General features: G+C 45.9%; 1 protein-coding gene across 1 annotated transcript in view; it reads left to right on the top strand.

The window, feature by feature from the left end:
* The window catches only part of FGGY (FGGY carbohydrate kinase domain containing), a 149,258-nt gene that overhangs the window by 15,044 nt on the left and 115,563 nt on the right, over positions 1-18,651 (top strand). The gene's annotated exons all lie outside the window — the stretch shown is intronic.

Below are 18,651 nucleotides of genomic sequence, written 5' to 3' on the forward strand. Positions count from 1 at the left end.
TATCTGTCTTGTTAATTGTATGTTATATTTAATAGTTTTATTAAGTCAATGCTTTCCAAGGTGAAAAGTATTTTAAATAAATGTGGGATGAGGGAGAGAAGGGGAACAGTGACTATATGAAGTTTGGGGGACTGTTAAAACACTGTGGCTTGAATTTACCCAGTTAAAATGATTTAGTCAATCGGACAAACATAAGGAAATGTTTCTTTACCTAATATTTGCAGGATTCATCCCCTTCAGTTGTGATGAACTGGAGGTCGGTCATTGATCTTTGGTGTGATAGATTAGAATGGAACTTTCAGCTTGAAAGTGTCTAGTTACCAAATGCTGGGGACAATAGAGGAAAGTTGTTTTCGAACGTAATCCATTCCAGAAGACCGTTTTGAGTTCCGAAACATTTGAAAACCGAGGCACAAAGGGCAGCCTGCAAATTCAGTAGAGAAAATTGTAAAAAAAACTCAGCAGAAGCTGTTTGGCTTCCAAGGCACGTTCGAAAATGGAAGTATTTACTTCTGTTTTTTTGGCATTCGAAAACCGAAATGTTTGACTTCCGAGACGTTTGACAGCCGAGGTACCACTGTATATCGTGCCTTAATTGTGCTGGCCTCAGGTTCATCTTTACTTCTCTGTGCATTGAACACTAGATTAGACAGGCCTTGGGTTGACTTGTGAGAGCAATTCATTGCATGAAGCAACTGTATTTGTGGGTAGGTGAGCTAGAAGTTGGCAGCAGTTGTTTGATTAAGGACATGGTTGCTTCTCAGCGAACAGGTGGACCTCTTAGTGTTCTCTCATTTTAAGAAAAGTTGGAGGTTCTCTGGAAAGCAGGTTCTACAGCTATTTGGTTTGAGTTTGGATGGAGGCAAGAAGATTGAGTGAAGGAACCCTTGAGGTATATATCTTCACCTTCAGTGAAGCTGAGAGTGCATGGTTGCAAATAAGTGGCAGGGACGATCTTATGTGTGTATTCTTCTGTTTATAAAAATAATATCATACTTTCCCCCTCCTAAAGCCTGAAGAATCCCTGTTAATCTTAGCGAGCCCCACCAGTGTTGTATTTTCTGTGACTTTCATCATACCTCCAAAATTGCCACCTGAGCTGTCTTGCTTCATATGCATGAAATAGCCGTGGAGCAGACAGAAGGCGCTGTCTTCATAGTCTAATTCTTATGCCCTCTCTTTAGTTTAAATTTTATGTGTCTGAGGTTGATATATAGCTTCTTAATACCAACTGTCAGATGAAAGGGAAAAATGTGTGCCACTTGAATTTTTTATAACCTCCACCAGTCTGTCTTGTACATTTGGTCTCAATGATGCTTTCTGTCTCTTAATGAAGGCCAAATGTAAATTGCCCCCTGTCAGCGTACAACAGCTGGAGTCTCTTTTCCTGACTCTCATCGTAGAGTAACAAGGTGGAGGCTAGAGAAGGTCAAGGAAGTTAACTGGCAGAAGCTGATAGTGACAGATTCAAGTTAATAGGGGTTAATTAGCATTGCTTGTGGACCTTGTCATGAAATATGAATATTCACTTAAACTCCCATTCCATACGTCAGTGGTCTTCTAATTATTTATAATAGTTTTAGGAAAAGGTTGGGTTTCATACTCAGTCTTTTAAATGGGAGTCAGAAATATCAACAAATGGAGGTTGCCAACAAAAATGTTTAGTCTAGTAGCCCCAAGCAGACGAATGTGGCCACGTAGGGAAATAAGTGCGTGTGAAAATGTAAGATCTCTGTGGCTTGCCAGGATTGATGTTGTGGATGTGGAGTAGTTAATGGGAAGTTCTGTGACAATAGTCTGCCTCCCAGTGCTCGGGGAATAGGATTTGTCACTTCTGGCTATCAGTGCAAAACAACCTATATCTAGAAAAATGGATGGGCTAGTGTAGTTTCTTCTCCCCTAGTACTGTATTTTTCTGTGTATAAGACGCCCCCATGTATAAGACAACCCCCCCCCTTTTTTAAAACCTCAAATTAAGAAATCTGGCCAGAAGCTGAATCCAAACCCCTCTGCATTCACCATCCATGTATAAGATGACCCCCAATTTTTGACTATTTTTTTTAAGCAAAAAATGTCTTATACACAGAATAATACGGTAGTTTAAAATAGGTCTACAATTTGACATGTGTGTTTGCGTGGGTGTTCTCTGGTTATGATACTTCTGTATTCTATGGGTTAGCTTGAGCCTTTGGTCTAATGAAGATTTTTATTCAACATTTTTATATTGTCCTTTTGGTATGTAAAGCGTCTTGGATGCTTATTTTTGCAACAGCACCGTGTGGTAGGTTGAGATCACCCAAAGTAGGGCTTCTTCCCTCCAAGGAAGAAGCAAGGGGTAAATAACCAGAGAGAGGGGAAGGCCACTGTGTTTACAGAGTATCCAAATCTTGAAGGGTCATGATTTTGGTTTCATTTTTAAAAATTGCTTGGAAACAGTGGAAATTGATTAGATGTTGATTAGGGTGCATATATTAGTATTAGTCATTGCTTCTGTATTTGTCATGAAAGGTAGATTTTCTCCACTATTTTGAGTAGATCTATATGAATGGAGGGACTTGTTTCTTTTTTCCTGTCTTTTAAATAACTATGATACACATATGTAAGGGATCCTAATTATTCTACAGCAGGCATAGGCAAACTCGGCCCTCCAGATGTTTTGAGACTACAATTCCCATCATCCCTGACCACTGATCCTGTTAGCTAGGGATAATGGGAGTTGTTGTCCCAAAACATCTGGAGGGCCGAGTTTGCCTATGTCTGTTCTACAGTAACAATTCTAGAATTAAAGGATATGTTATGTTTTGATGCTTTAGCTGATCAACTTGTTTGGTCATTTATAATAATGGAAATAAAAGAATGATGGGAAACTGAAATGGGGACAGGGAGGTGTTGTCCAGGGATACATAATAAATCTATTTATGAGCTGGGAATTTAATTTTATCTTCTGTTTTTGATCCTTGTTTTGCATCCGATGCCAAACCATGGTTTGGGGTTGCTGCTGAACCATGTCAATGGGCTGCCACAAAATATTTGGTCTATCTCCTAAAAACAGTGGCTCCAGACTTACTTGATATGGTTTTGATCATGTCAAATGCAAATGTGAATTTAAAAATTATTGAATATCCAGTTGCAGAGTCTTGTTCTGCTTTTTTTTCTTTCCAGGAACTAATGTACCAGCAATATATGCCATTAGGCCTTGGTGTCTTCCTGGGGATGAAATTAAAGTATGTTTTTGTTACACTAATAAGCATAGTTCTGTGTGAAGAAATTAAGTTGTAGCTTTGTTTCAAAACAACCAACCAGAATGTAGCATCTCATTGTAATAATGTATTACATAGTACAATGTTGAAAGTGACAATGCTGAAGGTAAGAGGAAGCAAAACAAGCACATCAAATAAACACTTAAGCATACTTGAAGTAAAGGGTTTGTAAAGTACTTTCTGAGCAAATGGGAATCAGACAGAGAATTGTGACTTTCTTGGGAAATGACCTACTCAGGTCACCTTTCAGAGAGCATAAAAAATAAATCTTCTGAAGTCCATTTCTCTTCCTTCTTTGTGAGAGGAGAGCACTTTTGAACGAACCATATATTAAGAGCAAGATGTGTTTGGCAGGCCTGTGCAAAGAAGTTTACACAGTGTCTGTCTGCATGGTGTCTGGCTGTGATTTCCTCTCTAAGCCTCCAGTTTTCAAGGGGATAAAATGTCACCCAGCTCACTATTGAAAACATTTCCTTTAAGAATTAAAAACATTTCTCTTAAGAACTGAGCAAGTAGAGTGTTTCTCTCTTTTTTTCTGCCTTCCCTTGTGGATTTTTGTTTCTTCTTTTTTTTTACTCTCCAGTGTCTAATCCCCTCTTCCTGCTGCAAAGCATTAAATCATATTCCCATTTGCTTCCGTGAGTACGTCCTTTTTGTCTTGTGACATTTGAAATTTGACAAAACTATTGCTGCCCCCCTTTCATTTTCTGGTCTTTTTCTTCTATCGTTTACAGACCCTCCCAGCCCCCACACCTGTGTATATGCCTAATAACACTTTAAAAATGCATCTGCCAAGAGAGGCACACAGTTCATCTATCCGTTGAAGTGGAATCTAGTCCATGGAAACTGGTGCCACAAACCAGTTACTACTCTTCAAGCTGCACAACGAGTCTTGAAAGCTGCTTTCTGTACAGTGAGAAGCCTCTCAGCAGAGGTCCAATAGACACCTGTATGTCTAGATGTTTGCAATATTTTGTTTAGCCATCTTAAAGCATGCTTGTTTCCTTTCACCATCCCAGTTACTTCTTATGATTGAGAGTAGATTTATATGACTGCCCTTTTCCACCCTGCAGTGGTTTTCTTGCAGCTGTCCTGTATTAAAATTGAAGACTCATATCCGGCACTTGAATTGAAGTGTCTACCTCACCTCAGTGCCTGCTATTGGCAGCACAAACACTCTGCCAGGGCTTGCTCAGCATCTTTCCACCCTGAGTTGCTGAGTAAAATCTGCTTACCTCATCCTTTGTTACTAGAAAAGCCATCTAGGGTTGTATCAGTTTTCTTGTGGTTGCTGTACAGCACCGTTGCAGGGGGAAAGGGAGTGTTGGCATGGTCTGCTGAGTCAGTTCTTGGCCTAGGACAAGGTAGTTTTAAGAAGAGCTTCTGTGCTTAAAAATCTACAGGGAGAAGCCTTCAGGTTGTAGGGTTTCCATTGGTTTCCATTAGTGATGCTGTGTTGTGATGCAGTGCCACCCTTTGACATCAGCGGTATAGCTCTGGAGCCTGAGGGATCACATGCCTCCCCCCTACCTCATGCCAAAAGCTTATTCCAACCACTTAATCGTGAGAAAAATAAGTGTGTATTCCAAGTGCATTTTGTTGTTGTTGTTGTTTAGTCGTTTAGTTGTGTCCGACTCTTCGTGACCCTATGGACCAGAGCATGCCAGGCACTCCTGTCTTCCACTGCCTCCCGCAGTTTGGTCAAACTCATGCTGGTAGCTTCGACAACACTGTCCAACCATCTTGTCCTCTGCCATCCCTTTCTCCTTGTGCCCTCAATCTTTCCCAGCATCAGGGTCTTTTCCAGGGAGTCTTCTCTTCTCATGAGGTGGTCAAAGTACTGGAGCCTCAGCTTCAGGATCTGTCCTTCCAGTGAGCACTCAGGGCTGATTTCCTTAAGAATTGATAGGTTTGATCTTCTTGCAGTCCATGGGACTCTCAAGAGTCTCCTCCAGCACCATAGTTCTGTAATTGTTTTGTGTCCAGGCACATGACTCGGTCGTAATAGCATGCTTGTTACGAAAAGTTGGCAGTATTGTATTCAGTGTGCCATGCCGTGAAATGGGCCATTCTGGCTGTAGAATAAAATGCCTATGAGTTAGGGATACATAACAACATTGAGAAATGCCTCCCTCCCGTATTCAAGAGAAATAATGTACCATTTTGGTCTGAACATAGGCTGCACCCCACTCCCCATCCCCCCCAAACTGTCTTTTATAAAACCTGAGTGTGACCTATAACTCATATAGGCAGAGAAGCTGTGATTTTAAAAAATCTCATTTCTAGGGTTTGGTCTGTAGTTGGGGACAGCTTATGCATGCACCAGGCCAGTTCAGTAAGTGGAAAATCTTCGAACCTCCGTCTCTTGAGCAGTTGAGTGATAACAAGTTATGTTTCAAATACATCTTAGCTCTCACACCTTACATTTCTTGGCAGTGAGGAAGCAGATCAAGGGGAATGTGATATGATGACCTAACTGTAGTTTTCCACTTCTTCCTTCTATGACTCAGATATGGAAAGGATTAAGATGACTCCTTTCACTCTAGGGAACAGGATGGGTGCATCGTATGATGCCTTTTCTTTTTATGATGAATTTTATATTATAGTGGATCACCCTAAGGTTTATTCTCTGGTTTTCCAAATCTGCACACATGCTTTCTACCATTCCAGATTAGACACCTCCTCTGATACTTTTCTTTAATTTTATTTGCACACTTTTGCATGATGCAGCATCTTTCTTCATTCTTCCTGCTCTTTGCATTGCCTGTCTCCAGACAAATATGGAAGTAAACCAAGAGAAAAACCCAGCTGAACTCACCACTGTGAATGATTTTGCAGTCAGGGTTTTGTTTTTTGTTTTTTTGGACGGGGCTGTTTTTATCAATCACAGCTCAGCAATACCTTTATTGGGACCAATCAGAATGTCACAAACGTGTGACAACCATTTGAGTTCTCTAGAATGCTTTAATCAGACAAGATACTATAGGAGTGAGGAAGGCAAGGATGAAAAAATATAGATAAAAAATTAGGCTGATGTTTGTATCCGTGTGGTCAGCTTGTAGGCTCAGTTCCAAGATGGAGATTGCAGACTGCACAGGTCCCTTATAGGTGCTACAGAGATATCAGGTTATACACCTAGAATTCTTGGATAAAGAAACAATGGCTGCTCCCCATTTGTGAGCAATTAAATCTGGCTTGTAACCAGATCTGTCCTTTAAACGAAGCATTTAGGCTCCTGGTGCAACAGAGAAGTAAAACAAAAAACCCAAACATGCCAGTCTTTCATTTAGCAAAGCAAGTAATGGATTTTGGATGGCGTACTTGATACCAGATTTCATATTCAAAATATAATTTCAGTTTGGTATGAGTTTAATGTGTGTAACGTTTGACTAATATATGGGTAAATGGTAAAGGACAGAGACAGCAGTGATATATAGAATGGAGACATACAGCAAGTTTTCGAACAGACTGGGAAATGCTTCAAATGTGATGACTTTCTATGCATCTGATTATTACTTCTGTGTAGCAGAAAAGTCTTAACTATGTAGACCGATACATACTATTCTTTTGTGTGTGTGTTATGTGTTGTGAAGCCACAATCTGTTTTTGGTATGTGTGCAGTTTATAGTATATATGCTGTAGCCTAGTTAGAATTGTTTGCTGTGTCAGGTATTTGAAATGCCCCTTGTGATTCTTAGGATTCTTGATACAGTGCCATGTTTTAGCTTATAAAATGCACTTGGACCTGGCCACATTTTCCTATAACCTTCTGTGGCTTAGAATGTTGGACCATGACTGGGGAGGCCTGGGTTCAAATCACCACTTGGTCATGAAGTCCACTGGGGAATTGCCACCTTGCATGCCACTGGGTCAATCACAGCCCAACTCCTTTCATAGATTCTCCCCTCCAGATTCTCCTCCTACTCCAAAGAAGAAAGCAAGTAAAACACCATAGGTCTTGACTTGTAAAAACGAAGGTGCCATGCTGAGTCAGGCTATTGGGCTATTCATCTTAGTATTGTCTACAACGACTGGCAGTGACTCTCCAAGGTTTCAAATTGGTGCCTTATCCAGCCCTACCTGGAGATGCCAGGAATTGAAGCTGCTACCTCCTGCATGCACAACAGGTGCTCTGCTACTGAGTTGCAGCCCTTTCCTTTATGTAGTTCTTTCACTCACACACCACCCACTTCTTCAGACGCTGGGATAATGCTCTCATGGGAAGGAATTGCTTTATGAATGGTTCTGATGGTTATCTCCTTCCACCATGAAACGGCACTCCAGAGACTTCTGTGCCACGAAGATAATGTTGGATGCTGTCCCATATGATGTGCCTTCAGTACCCTTTTCCTGCCTGCCATATCATCTATGAAAAGCTTGTTGTGTTTTTAAAAAATTAATCACTGCTCGTTACTCATTACTGTGTTTTTATATCCCAGTTGGAGAGCCATATTGTGCCAAAAGGCATCTGTTCTGCTTTCCTTCTGTAACGATCATGGTGTCCAGCAGTTATATCCAAAAGATAGAATCATAGAATTGGAAGGGACCCTGAGGACCATCTAGTCCAACCACCTGAATGCAGGAATCTTTTGCCCAACGTGGGGCTCAAACATACAACCCTGAGATTGAGTCTCATGCTCTACCTGTTGTGCTTCAACACCAGAGATGCATTGTGGGCAGGGGTTAGTTTGCGGAGAGGTGTTCTTGAATTGTGGCGTGTGTTTCGGGAATTAGATTAGTTCCCCCATTGATCTAGCATGCTTCATTCACACTTCATTTATTAGAGGAGAGGAGTGGGATATTCCCTTGCACATGCTTTATTTCACAGGGCAGAAGGCCAGAGCATAATATCTTGGCAATTAATAACCAAATGGCAACTACTTTGTAATCACTCCAGTTCTCTTTCTCTCCCTTCCTTGTTTGAAGGAGTCTGGCATATTTATGATGTTCACTTCTTCATTTACAAGCAGGTTTTTTTTCATGCTTCTTTTATTCCCTCTTGTCACCTTTGACCCACAATGACTAGCAAAACATAGATGCTAGAAATTCCTTCTATCGAAAACATTCTTTGGATAGTTGAGAGAATGAGGAGGGAGGAACGAGTGCTTCTCCTTGTCCCCATCCTCTGAGGCATCGGAAATAGCCTCAACATGAAACAATCACCAGGTATTGTAGATGGGTGCTGAAATCTCTATAACTTCCCCCCTCTTGGCTTCCAGTGAAATGAGTTTTCACTAATGTGGAAGGGGAAGAAAGAGAAAAGCAAGATCAATTCCTTGCCTGTGACATTCTTATACTTGCCAGTTCACCACTGTTTTAAGCAAACACAGCAAATATCAGATTCATGGAAATAAACAAGGCCTACTTCCTTTAAGATTAGAGGGGCTAGAAAAATATTTTAGATGCCTAGAAGATACCTTTGGTATAAAATGTTTAGGAGAGATAGGAACCTGGCGATTGTTTTAGTTATTACTCTTTTTCTTGGAGGTTATAATAGGAAAGATAAGCATGTTGCAGGCATGGCCTAAGTACATAAAATCTTCCCTAACTGCAGAAAGCTGAATCAAGAAAGTAAGAAACATAGGGAAAGGGAAAGGCCAGAAATTGAAGAAAATACTGATCATCTGTTCAGTTCAAAAAGAGCTTTAAGTAATCAATTGGTGTCTCACATGTCTTTAAAGCAAGACAAAAACAGTTAAGAAAATGTCCAGAAGAATATTTCCAGACAATAGTATATTGAGTACACAAATCACTAAAAAGAGAGAGCACTGAATCCAAACATTTGAGAACAACTGCACCTTTTCCATCCACCCTTGGTGATGACCCTCAAATATGCCTGACATCTGGTAAATTGATTGCTTCTTCATGCCTCCATGTGCTGGCTAGATTAAAAGTTGAAAATGCTGTCAGGCCAAGGTCCGAACGAACAATGGCAGTTCTAAAATAACTCCTGTATCATATAGTCCATGAAGCCCCCCCCCCATGCTGTCGAGGAAACAGTCGGAGACTGGAAATGGTCGTGGACTTGAACTGACTTGTTATGGATGTGGAACCTCAGGTCTTTTACACATCTCATTGGAATCAGTTGAAAACTTCCCTAAGGTCTCTTTGGCTGCAGGTGTGCTTCCAAGCTCGTTTCCATAGCATGGTGAGGAAGAGATCTTGTCTGTTAAGTTGTGGGTTGACATAGCCGACGACACAGCGATTTCTCCAACTAGCTCTTTATTTCGTAAGCTGGAATAGAACTGACTGCAAACAGCTCAGCCGGCCTGCTTTTATAGGCAGCCGGCTGTCAACATTGTAACAACAACAGCCCAGAGTTCCCGCCTAAAATAACTGACGCGGACCTGAGGGAAAACTATCTACAGACCTGATTGAAAACTATATACAGTATCCCCCTGCTGGCCCAGGGTGAAACTTCACTACATAACACCCCTCCCCACCGAGATAAGGCGTTAGTTACAATCGTAATGGTTTCCTTATATACAGCACTATGCGTAATGGTTCAATTAGGCACAAAAGCATATTGGTTACATTTCCCATACTTAGACCAACAGTGATACATGTCCAACAACATAGTCCTTTAAATAAGTTGGGCGCTTGGGAACTCTGCCAGACCGCCGGGGACTGGTAGCCAAGTCCGGAGGGCCACACAGTTCTTGCTGAGGCTGTGGTGCGACCCTAGGTGGCGTTGGAACCAAATCCCCTGGATCCGCTGCTGTGGGTGGAGCCTCCGCAAGTGGAGTGGTCTGAGTCTGTGGTAAGTCTGGCAGACCCTCTGAAACGGCTTGGTTCGGCTCCACGCTGGCAGTTTGCGAGGGAGGTGTAGGTGGGGCCTCGCCATCTGTACGTGTCTCTTCTGGAGCCGCAAGCGCAGTTGGGGGCACCTCGGTAGTGTCCAAGTCCCCAACCCTGCGCCTAAGCTGGTCTATGTGCCGTCGCCACAAGCGTCCGTCTTCGAGTGCCACCTGGTACGAGCGAGGTCCCGTGACTCCCACTACTGTGGCTGGCACCCAAGGAATGTCCCCCACATAGTTCCGGGCAAAGACCTGGTTTCCTGGGACAAATGACCGTGGCGCGTTGGCACAGCCTGGGGGTTCAGCCACGGCAAAGTCCGGGTGTAGCCGGTCGAGTGGTGACCTGAGGCGGCGGCCCATAAGCAGTTCAGCAGGACTCCTCCCTGTGGCCGCATGAGGGGTGATGTGTTGCACGAACAAGTATTCGGCGACCCGCTCATGCCAGTCTCCCCGGTCCAGGCGCGCCAGTGCCTCTTTTGTCGAGCGCACCATTCTTTCCGCTTGCCCGTTGCTGGATGGATGAAAGGGTGCCGTTAGGGCATGGCGGATGCCCAGTCCCAAAAGATACCGCTCAAACGTGCCTGACGTGAACTGTGGTCCGTTGTCAGAGACAAGGACATCAGGACACCCATGCGTTGCAAACAGGCCTCGCAGCACCCGGATGACAGCTTCGGTAGTGGTGGAGGGCATCAGGGCGACCTCCAGCCATTTGGAATAGGCGTCCACCACTACCATAAAGGTCCGGCCGTGAAAGGGGCCAGCCAGATCGATGTGCACCCTCGACCAGGGTGTCTTTGGCGTCTCCCAGGTGTGTCCCTTAGCTGCCGGTGGTGCAGGCCTCGACTCTTGGCACGCTTGACAGGCGGACACCCAGGCAGTGATGGCATCGTCCATATTAGGCCACCAGACATAACACCGAGCCAACGCCTTCATTTTGACAATTCCCGGGTGGCCAACGTGCAGAGCCTCCAGGACGCGCTGACGGAGTCCCTGGGGAATCACGACGCGGTCTCCCCACAGCAGACAGCCGCGATGAGCTGAGAGTTCATGTTGTCTGGTTGCGAAGGGCTGGAACTCTGATGCAAAAGGCCCTTGTGGCCACCCCCTCCACACCCAGTTGAGCACCCGGCTGATGGTGCAATCCTGGGCAGACGCGGAGGCCACAGTGGCAGCTGATACAGGCGCTGCCGGAAGATCCTCAATCAGAAGGAGCGATGAAGCTGGAGCCGGGTCTTCCACAAATGCTGGAAGAGGGCAACGGCTGAGGGCGTCGGCATGGCCCATCGATTTCCCCGGGCGATGGATGAGCCGGTAGTGGTAGGCAGCCAGGAAAACAGTCCATCGCAGCATGCGTGGCGAGAGGACCGGTGGAGTTGGACGATCACCGGCGAGGAGGCCCAGGAGTGGCTTGTGGTCAGTGATGAGGTCAAAAGTCCTGCCATAGAGGTATTCATGGAACCTCTTCACTCCAGCCACAAGTGCCAATGCCTCCTTGTCGAGCTGGCTGTAATTCCGTTCCGTCAGAGATAGTGTCCTGGAAAAGTAGGCGAGTGGTGCTTCTCTTCCATCTGGAAAACGGTGACTAAGGACAGCACCGATGCCAAAAGGTGAGGCGTCGCAGGCAAGGACCAGCGGCCTGGATTCACTGTACTGTACCAGCACACTGTCTGATGAAAGGAGAGCCTTAACCGCGTTGAAGGCCGCCGTCTCCCGATGACCCCAGGCCCAAGGCGTCTTTGTACTAAGGAGTCGGTGAAGAGGCTCAGCCACTGTGGCTTTGTGGGGCAGGAACATGTTATAAAAGTTCAGCAGCCCCAGGAATGCCTGCAACTCCGTCTTGTTCTTTGGGGTGGGGGCCTGCTGGATAGCGCGGATCTTGGATGTGGTCGGGTGAAGGCCGGAGGCATCGATAAGATAGCCCAGGAACTCTACCTGTGGAACGGCGATCTGGCACTTCTCCCTCTTTACCTTGAGCCCGGCCTCTTGGAACCTGGTCAGCACGGCACGGAGGCGCTCGAACAGCTGCTGGTGTGAGTCTGCAGACACCAAGACGTCATCAAAATATGGTACCACGCCCGGAAGCCCTTGCAGGAGACGCTCCATAAGGCTTTGGAAGATGCCAGGAGCCACACTCACCCCGAACTGCAACCGGCGGCAACGGAATGCCCCCCGGTGGGTGACGATCGTCTGGGCTTCAGCAGTGGCATCATCGACTGGCAGTTGTTGATAGGCTTGGGCAAGGTCCAGCTTAGCGAAGACCTTACCCTCACCCAGGGAATGCAGCAGGTGTTGGACAACAGGAACCGGATAAGCGTGCTGCTGAAGTGCCTTGTTGATCGTGCACTTGTAGTCAGCGCAGATTCTCACCGACCCATCTGGCTTGACAGGCGTGACGATGGGGGTTTCCCACTTGGCGTGGTCAACCGGCTCCAAAACTCCTTGGGCGATCAGTTTGTCCAGTTGTTCGTCCACCTTAGCCTTGAGAGCAAAGGGAACCCGGCGTGGCTTTAGCTTGATGGGGGCGACTTGTGGATCAAGGCTAAAGGAGATGGGCGTACCTGTATATTGCCCCAAGGTGCCGTCAAAAACCTCGGCAAAGTCTTTGACCAGACCCTCAGTCTCTGCGTTAGAGATGCAGTTGATGCCGGTGACTTCCAGGCCGAGGGCATCAAACCAGTCTAGCCCTAGGAGGCTTGGCCGCTGACCTTCGACCACCACCAACCGGAGCAGGCCCGAAAAATCCTTGAAGGCAATCCGGAACCGGCCAACGCCTACCACGGGAATGTCGTTTCCCTGGTAGTCTCTCAGGTGTACGCGGTGAGAGTCGAGTTGCCTTTTGGACACTCTGGGTACCAGTCTTTTGATGGTGCTCCACGACACGATGGACAGGGCAGACCCGGTGTCGATCTCCATGTCACATGGAGCTCCTTCAATGAGCACCGTGACGTTCAGCTTGCGTCGCGTAGGCGAGTCGGTTTGGCCAATCGTGGTTCCAGACGGGCAGCGGCAGTTGGTGAGAGCGAAACAACTTTCCTTGGCAGACTGGAGGGAAGGCTTGGACTTGCGAGTCGAGGGGTGTCAGACGGAGCCGATCGGCAGACCTTAGCGATGTGGCCCCTTCTGGAACACTTCCTACAGATGGCGTCTCTGAATCGACACTTGGCACGGGAATGGTTGCCTCCGCAGCCGGCACATTCCGGTTGGCCCTTGGACTTCTGTTGGAACTTCCTGTGCTCCCGCTTTGTCTGGTGCACGTCATCGCCTTCACTGGAGGATGCCTCATTACTGCTGGCCTCTTCATGATGCACCGGAACTGGCTCCCTAGCAAGACGCGGGCTGCTGCACTTGCGGATCTCCTGGGCGGAGCGTTCAGCAGCTTCTGAGGCCACAGCCTCCTCAATGGCTTTCTGCAGCGTGAGGTCTGGCTTGGCGAGGAGACGCCGTTGCAGATGGATGTCCCGGACCCCGCAGACGATTTGATCCATCAGGGCATCGTCTAAGTCTCGGAACTCACAGTGCATTGCAGCCTGTCGCAGGGCAGTGGTGTAGTTGTTGATTGACTCCCCCTCTGCCTGGTTCCGGTGGTAGAACGCATGGCGGGCAGCAATCTTGGACGGCTTTGGTGCGTAGTGGTTGCGGAGCTTCTCTTGGATCGTGTCCCATGGTGTTGCCTGGACTGCTTCGGGCGCAACCAATGCTCGGGCCGTCTCAAACACCTCAGGCCCACAGAGGCTGAGGAATAGGCCCCGCTTCCGATCCTTTGATACTGCTGTCAGCTCGTTGGCTTGGAGGTAGCAGTCGAACCGAGCGAGGTAGGAATCCCATGATTCAGAGGCTGGCGCAAACGGCGGTAGAGGCACAAGTGAAGCCATGATTCCGATGCCGGCGTGAAGGGCGATGGATGGAACACAGTGCTCTAGCCAGAACAGTCAGCTCTGAATTGGTTCTGTCCAGTGATTTCGCTCAGTGATTTCGCTCTGTGATTCAGCTCAGTGATTCAGCTCAGTTCAGAGGCTGGCCGCATCTGGCTGTGCTCTGATGTCCATCAATCCCATCCTCGTCGCCAGTGTTAAGTTGTGGGTTGACATAGCCGACGACACAGCGATTTCTCCAACTAGCTCTTTATTTCGTAAGCTGGAATAGAACTGACTGCAAACAGCTCAGCCGGCCTGCTTTTATAGGCAGCCGGCTGTCAACATTGTAACAACAACAGCCCAGAGTTCCCGCCTAAAATAACTGACGCGGACCTGAGGGAAAACTATCTACAGACCTGATTGAAAACTATATACAGTATCCCCCTGCTGGCCCAGGGTGAAACTTCACTACATAACACCGTCTATGGAAGTACACCCAGAAACTGCCAAGAGATTTCCTGAGCTGGTAGATTTCCTGCCAAGTGCTTTTCCAAGAAGCCATTAATACAGTGGTACCTCGGGTTACAGATGCTTCAGGTTACAGACGCTTCAGGTTACAGACTCCACTAACCCAGAAATAGTACCTTGGGTTAAGAACTTTGCTTTAGGATGAGAACAGAAATCGCATGGCGGCAGTGCGGCGTCAGCGGGAGGCCCCATTAGCTAAAGTGGTACCTCAGGTTAAGAACAGTTTCATGTTAAGAACAGACCTCCAGAACGAATTAAGTTCTTGACCCAAGGTACCACTGTACTGAGAAAGGGATACAGATACAAAACTTAGAATCATAGAATCATAGAATCATAGAGTTGGAAGAGACCACAAGGGCCATCGAGTCCAACCCCCTGCCAAGCAGGAAACACCATCAGAGCACTCCTGACATATGGTTGTCAAGCCTCTGCTTAAAGACCTCCAAAGAAAGAGACTCCACCACACTCCTTGGCAGCAAATTCCACTGTCGAACAGCTCTTACTGTCAGGAAGTTCTTCCTAATGTTTAGGTGGAATCTTTTTTCTTGTAGTTTGGAACCATTGCTCCGTGTCCGCTTCTCTGGAGCAGCAGAAAACAACCTTTCTCCCTCCTCTATGTGACATCCTTTTATATATTTGAACATGGCTATCATATCAGCCCTTAACCTCCTCTTCTCCAGGCTAAACATGCCCAGCTCCCTTAGCCGTTCCTCATAAGGCATCGTTTCCAGGCCTTTGACCATTTTGGTTGCCCTCCTCTGGACACGTTCCAGTTTGTCAGTGTCCTTCTTGAACTGTGGTGCCCAGAACTGGACACAGTACTCCAGGTGAGGTCTGACCAGAGCAGAATACAGTGGCACTATTACTTCCCTTGATCTAGATGCAATACTCCTATTGATGCAGCCCAGAATTGCATTGGCTTTTTTAGCTGCCGCGTCACACTGTTGGCTCATGTCAAGTTTGTGATCAACCAAGACTCCTAGATCCTTTTCACATGTACTGCTTTCAAGCCAGGTGTCCCCCATCTTGTATTTGTGCCTCTCATTTTTTTTGCCCAAGTGCAATACTTTACATTTCTCCCTGTTAAAATTCATCTTGTTTGTTTTGGCCCAGTTCTCTAATCTGTCAAGGTCGTTTTGAAGTGTGATCCTGTCCTCTGGGGTGTTAGCCACCCCTCCCAGTTTGGTGTCATCTGCAAATTTGATCAGGATGCCCTTGAGTCCATCATCCAAGTCGTTGATAAAGATGTTGAATAAGACCGGGCCCAAGACAGAACCCTGTGGCACCCCACTAGTCACTCTTCTCCAGGATGAAGAGGAACCATTGATGAGCACCCTTTGGGTTCGGTCAGTCAGCCAGTTACAAATCCACTGAGTGGTAGCATAGTCAAGTCCGCATTTTACCAGCTTCTTTACAATATTATCATAGGGCACCTTGTCAAATGCCTTGCTGAAATCAAGGTAGGCTACATCCACTGCGTTCCCTTCATCTACCAGGCTTGTAATTCTGTCAAAAAACGAGATCAGGTTAGTCTGACATGACTTATTTTTTAGAAATCCATGCTGACTATTGGTGATCACAGCATTCCTTTCTAGGTGCTCACAGACTGTTTGCTTAATGATCTGCTCCAGAATCTTCCCTGGTATTGATGTCAGACTGGGCGGTAATTGTTTGGGTCCTCTCTTTTTCCCTTTTTGAAAATAGGGACAACATTTGCCCTCCTCCAGTCTGCCGGGACTTCGCCTGTTCTCCAGGAATTCTCAAAGATGGCTGCCAGTGGTTCTGAGATCACATCTGCCAGTTCTTTTAATACTCTTGGATGCAGTTCATCTGGCCCTGGAGACTTGAATACATCTAAACTAGCCAAGTATTCTTGTACTATCTCCTTAGTTATTCTGGGCTGTGTTTCCTCTGCTGAATCATTTGCTCCAAATTCTTCAGGTCAGGCATTGTTTTCTTTATTGGAGAAGACTGAGGCAACTTCTCTTAATTCCTATGCTCTCCTGCAGAAAGAGTGCAGCCTTTTCTTCTGTTCTGTTTCTGCAGTGGGCAGACTCTTGCTCTTGCATCACCAGTGCCTTGAGATCAGAGATGGGGGAATTTGTGGCCTCCCAGATGTTGCTGGCCTACAGCTCCCATTTCTCCTCACCAGTGGCTGTGCTGGCTGGGGCTGATGGAGTTTTAGTTCAACAACATCTGGGAAGTCACAGGTTCCCCCTCCCTGTTTAGGGCTTCTGTATATTATGTATGACATCTAGTGGTAACCAGGATCTTAGTCCCAACATGGATATAAAGTGTGCAAATCAATATGGCTGCACCATGCTGCAACCAGGATGGCAGGTGTACATGAAGGGACAGAATTAAACTGGTTCACCCATTGGTTTTAGTGATAACTGTTCTACTGCGATTCATCATTGCTATTCATATGCACATGTGTTGAGAGCCAGGCTTACCCATGTGTGGGTTTCCTTTTGACCCATGATCCAACTTGTAAATTAGTCATGTGGCCTCCAGATGAGCAATAACACCTTACCCCTAAGATGGAGGCTGCAAAGGTTCCTGATGGGTAGTTTTCAGAATACTTGATATGTCCCAATAACTTCTAGCAATTGTGGTCTGTTAAGGGGCCTGAGAATCGTTGTTGTTGTTGTTGTTGTTTAGTCGTTTAGTCGTGTCCGACTCTTCGTGACCCCCTGGACCAGAGCACGCCAGGCACTTCTGTCTTCCACTGCCTCCCGCAGTTTGGTCAGACTCATGTTTGTAGCTTCGAGAACACTGTCCAACTATCTCGTCCTCTGTCGTTCCCTTCTTCTTGTGCCCTCCATCTTTCCCAACATCAGGGTCTTTTCCAGGGAGTCTTCTCTTCTCATGAGGTGGCCAAAGTACTGGAGCCTCAGCTTCACGATCTGTCTTTTCAATGAGCACTCAGGGTTGATTTCCTTAAGAATGGATACGTTTGATCTTCTTGCAGTCCATGGGACTCTCAAGAGTCTCCTCCAGCACCATAGTTCAAAAGCATCAATTCTTCGGCGATCAGCCTTCATTTGAGACCCCTATTCCCCTCACAGAGCTACAATTCCCAGAGTTTCCTGGGGAGAGGGATTGGCTATTTAAACAGCCGAGCAGAGAGTAATTTATGGTGCTCTGCTGTGATAGTATTTCCAGCTGTTTAACAGCATTGGGGTTGACCACTGCTTTAGCAAGAGCAGTGAAGTGGGTGGAATCCGGCAAAGTGACCGAGGACAAAGAGTTGCATCCTGGGGGTAGGAGGCAGGGTAGCTAAACAGAATTTCTTTGCCCGCGGCTCTGAAGGGTGAGTGGCATGATATGAATTGGAGCATTAAACACTTTTTTTTCCCCTAAAGAGGCCTTCCTACGGGATTTTGGTATACTTGTTAACTGTGTGGGTGTAGCACAAATGGAAGAGTGAATTATAATTAGCACTGAATGCATGGAGACCATTGTCCTAGTGTGGAAGCATATTGTAGAGCCTGATGTACTTTGTCTGCGCTAGTCAGTGATGACAAATCACTTTCATGACAACAATGAATCATTTAGATGCTCTTTAAGGGTCATATTTTTGTGGCTTTTGGAGATGCACAGTAGTGAAATTAATATCCCGTGACTTCTTATTTTTCTCTCTACTGAATAGCTGGGTTTGTTTAGGGTTACATGATTAATATTCACCAAAAGTCTGTTCCTTTTGACCCTAAATCACAAGAGAATTGCTCCTCAGTCCTGTCCCACTTACTGTCATTAGGCACAGCCTTGAGTGCCTAATATGGCTGCTCTGGTCTACTTGGCCTTAGTTCAAGGAAACTAGGATAAGCTGCCCAAAAATGTTCAAAAGCTCTTACCTAGGTACATCTCTGTCCAAGTAGACTTCCCCTACTGCCATTTCTACTCCTGAAAGACTTATAGTTACATATGGGAATGCACCTGTATTGGAATTGTTTTAAAGATGTTTTTATTGTTTTGTTGCTTATTGATATGAATTCAATATTTCATACTGCTTCTGTTACACTGGGAATGCATGACGATTTTTGCAAAATAAAACAGAATGGCTTTTTTAAGAGTAAAAGCTTACATTTTAGAGACAATAAAAATACATAGGGTGGAAATATCAAAGGTCAAGTATTACTGTGTGTACAGCTAAATTCAAAGAACTGTGGCATTGCACTTTCATAGTGAAAACACTACTGCTTTCGAAAA

Source organism: Podarcis erhardii (genome assembly GCF_964252035.2).
Source record: "Podarcis erhardii genome assembly, chromosome: 6".
Lineage (NCBI taxonomy): Eukaryota > Metazoa > Chordata > Lepidosauria > Squamata > Lacertidae > Podarcis > Podarcis erhardii.